This window comes from Mus pahari, chromosome 19 (genome assembly GCF_900095145.1).
Source record: "Mus pahari chromosome 19, PAHARI_EIJ_v1.1, whole genome shotgun sequence".
NCBI lineage: Eukaryota > Metazoa > Chordata > Mammalia > Rodentia > Muridae > Mus > Mus pahari.
The window spans coordinates 27913214-27917819 of NC_034608.1; the positions used below are offsets into that span (position 1 = coordinate 27913214).

The 4606-nt window shown below is 37.2% G+C and overlaps 1 protein-coding gene across 2 annotated transcripts in view; it reads right to left on the bottom strand.

Moving 5' to 3' along the window:
- Fam155a (family with sequence similarity 155 member A) overlaps window positions 1-4606 on the bottom strand; it is a 527148-nt gene that overhangs the window by 169205 nt on the left and 353337 nt on the right. The window lies entirely within an intron of this gene.

Below are 4606 nucleotides of genomic sequence, written 5' to 3' on the forward strand. Positions count from 1 at the left end.
AAAAAAAAAAAAAAAAAAAAAAAAAAAAAAAAAAAAAAAAAAAAAAAAAAAAAAAAAACCTTCTAACAAATTCAGGAAATTCTATAAATGTGGGGAATGCGTGTCAGGAGCAGATGTGGTGGAGTTTTCACTGGGCCACAGTGAAGCATGGGTGGAGTGTGGGAAAAACTGATCTGCAAGCCTCTGTTTCCTGACAAGAATAAGTAGCCTGTGGTGTGGCCCAATTTTGATTTTTTAAAATCCAGCACTTGTCAGGTGGTCAGTCCATTCAGTCCACAACCCCAGCCAAACAGCCATGGGACCAAGTGACTGGGACAGATCCCCACTCTGGACCCTGATTTTCTCTCTAACAATGACAATGACAGCTAAAGCTTACTGAGCATTTGTTGACACTGAGCACCAAGCTGAACATGTCACAACAACTGTCTCGTTGTATTGTCACGTCTCAACTTCTGAGAATCCGTTTGTACCGGCACTTTCCTCTAATGGAAAAAATGTGTTGTTGGTGGTATTTTAAAAAATTGCTCAATTGAAAAAGCCATCTCTGTTTTGGTGTCCGGGCTTCCTGGACACCCACTCATCACCTATTACAATATTGATTTGTTGCTGCCGCCACGGTACCATCACCGCTGGACTCTAGGGCTGTGGACAGTTTCTCTTCCCCAGTACCCCGGCTTCTTTCCCGAGGATTACAGTTGTAAATTGCTTTGTTTGGTCCTCACAGCAAGTCACAATTGCTGGGCTAGTCTCTTAACATCATCGATGTGACATGCACACCACTGTCACCCAAAATGATGCTGCCTTACCGCAGGAAAAAAAATTGTTCATTCAGTTGTTGCTTCAAGAGTATGTGCAGACAGTGACTATGGAAGCATGGGAGACTCTGAGGTCTGCACGTCTTCCAGAGTCCCAACTCAGAGATGTAACTTCTCTGCTTTCTTACTCTCAGTTCTAGTGGATACAGACCAGAGTCTAAATGTGATGTGCATTTTCTGGTATTTTGGCCTTATGAGGCTACCTTACTATTGCAATGAGGCTACTTAAAAAACTCTATGCCTAACTAAACACACACACACACACATACACACACACACACACACAGAGTGGTACACATAGACACAAACAGACACACAGATAAACCAGACACCCACACAGACACGCATGCACATAGACACAGACACATATGCACATAGACACAACCACAGATAAACACATACAAACAAACAAACAGACACACATATATATATACATACACATAGACACACAATACACACAGAGAAAGACACACAAAGACACATATACATATAGAGACAGATACATACATACATACATACATACATACACACATATATACATACATAGGCACATAGTCACACACACACAAATACACACACACACACACACACACATTTTCTCCCCTTCCTCTCCTTCCAAACAACTTTCCAGCACTGAGGTTCTGCTTTTAAATTATAATTTGAACAATAAGTTACAAAATAGAGATTTTTCCATTAAGGAAGGGTTCCTTTGTGGGGGACCCCTCTAGCACCATCATCAGAGCGTTCTTATAGGAGAGACTCATCTCAAAGTGGGACATGGTGCAATGTTCTGTGAACCAGCAGAAACTTCTTTCTTATGCTAAAAAATAGGATGAGATAAAAACAGACTATCTTCTCAGCTCTAGGGTTGGGGGAGTTACTTTTTGTATCAGGAAGATATGATAAGAATCTCACTCGGAATCTACTTGATTAAAACTACATTACAGTTTTAAACGCTCAAACTGAACTTGGCAAATACATTAATATTAGTCTTCTTGCCATAGGCAGGCATGGGGAACACAGTGTAATGAAAGAATAATCCAGTTTTTATCATCTGCCAAATTGAAAAGCAGCCTTTAACTTCTGAATAAAATACATTTATTCCTTAGGTACGAATATATTTAGCCAAAGTTTTCCTGAATGTATAAACTTTATGACTGATAGTGATTAAGCACTTAATTATAATTCCATGTCTTGCATAGTAATTAAAACATGAAATAACATGAATGCTCATCTTGCCCTTCAGTGGGTGAAACATTTCTGAGTTTAAAACCCGTCCCTGTCTGAGCATGTGTTGCAATCAAGTAGCAAATGAACAAAATGGCTAAATGTCTCCATCCTCGTAAGTAACCACTGCAACATTTTATATCAGATATGCTTTAAAACAAAGTGGTAAAATACTTAAGAACTCCCATTGGTATAGAGAGGCCATTTAATGGGTAACACTGTAAACCCTCACCCATTGTCTTCTTTTATGAGTCACTCTTCATACATTAAACAATGTTTCTATCAGAGGTTTGCTTTCCTCTACACAGACCACACACTGAGGAATATTAAGAACATAAACACAGGGCTGCAGAGATGGCTCATGGGTAACAGCACTTGCTGCTCTTGCAGGGGACCTAGGTTTGATTCTCAGCACTCAGATCAGGAAACTTCATAACGATTTGTGACTCCAGTTCTAGAGGAGCTGAAGTCCTCTTCTGGACCATGTAGGCACTGCACTGGTGTGGTCCAGATACAACATGCAGGCAAATGCTCATACATGGAAATACACATAAAACAAAAATAATGTAAAGACTACCATGTATGTCTTTTTTTGCAACTTCTCATTCAACTTACGATCTCTTAATAGGAATTTTGTTATATGGAAATATTTTATATTCTTTGAATAAAATATTACATAATCAAAATTACTAGCACAATCTCTTGTTGTAATTATGTCCATTGAAATTTGTCTCAGAGAAAATTGTAATTATTTCAAATGCTTACACACATATATATGATCTATCACCTATCTATCTATCTATCTATCTATCTATCTATCTATCTATCTACATTCTTTCACAAGCACTATTTAAGTTTGCTTTCAAAATATCATTCTTTTTCTGACCCTAGAGGTCACTTCTAAAACCCTTTATCCTCCAATTCCAACCTCTTTTCTTAAGTGGTTTCATCCAGTCCTATACATTTAAATAGTAACTCTGTACTGTGGAGGTGATAGATAGATAGATAGATAGATAGATAGATAGATAGATAGATAGATAGATAGATTATACATATATATATATATATACAAATATATATATACAAATATATATATACAAATATATATATACAAATATATATATACAAATATATATATANATATATATATATATATATATATATATATAATGTTATTTTAATATTGAATGCTGGTTCCAATAATTTGGTAAAAGAAAAATGTAGCAATCCTACCTAGACCTATCCCTCTTGTTTCTCTCTCCTCTCTTTTTTCATTCTTTGAATGTATTCTGAATGGATTCCCCATATTCATTTTCTCCCTCCCTCCCTCCCTCCCTCCCTCCCTCCCTCCCTAACTCTGCTGCACTCTCTGGTTTTACTATCTCTCAGCCCTCTCCCTTTAGATGACCATCTGAAAGGTTAGTTTAGTAGAGAACTATGATGTTCAGTTGACAGATTTACCTAAACTGTTTCTTGGAGGAGACATAAAGAATTCTGAGGACCTGAACCCAGGGCCCTGGGTCTTCAGCTTTGCCCTCATATTCTCCAGGGCCCAGGCTCCACTTTGCTCAGATGTTTCCCCCATCTGGAGGAAGGGAGAATTATAATGTCATTGAAATTAATACAATGAGCTCTCAGAAGGCACAAAATGTGCTAATATCATTCTACCCCAAAATGTTTACACCAACCTTATACTATTCCATGTTGTAAGAGCCTTTAGGGGAATTAGTAAATTAAAAAAAAAAAAAAAAAGCATTTTGGAAACAGTAAACATGTCCTAAACTTGATAAAGGATAAGTGGAAAATAAAATAATTTTAAAATGATTTGAATGAAAATGAACTATTCCAAATATTAATTAAATCTCTTATAGTAATAGTAGGACTATTTTATTGTTCACACATGGATTAAGTGATATAAAAGATATTAAATGTTCAGATACAGTGAAACGATTTGCACATGTACATGCTGACCCTACTTGTGTTTTAAAGAAGCTCAATCTCCCCATTGCGTGTGAATACGACAGCTGTTTCTCTGTCCCTTTTCTCAAAGGACCTACCTCAGCCGACTTGGATAGTCCTACTCTCTTTGAAATGTAAGTCTCTTTAAAGAATAAATGGGCTTTGAAAACTCAACTCAATTTTTGTCAAGTTTATACCCAGGAATGTCTTTCCCAAGGCCTTGGGAGCTGTTTCTTTGAAATACAAATGTAGGGGGGGGGGATAGCGCTCCCACTCCAGAGTCTAAGTGAGAACAGATGCCTCAGTTTCATGGACACTTATTAAAAAATGACTTGTTCTCAGGAATGATGTTTGCAGCTGCCCTGGACAAAATTAAGTGGCTAATACATGTGACCATTCCAACCAAGCAGTTAAAAGAAGGACCCACTGTGCTGTGCAGCAAGGGAGTCCATTTCTCTTACTTAAAAAGCAGTTGTTTATTTTGCAGACATATTCAGGGCTGGAGAGATAACTCAGTTGGTAAAGTGCTTGCTGTGTAAACACTGAAGAACTGAGCTCGATCCCCAGAACTCACATTAAAAAAAAAAAAAAAAAAAAAAAAAAAA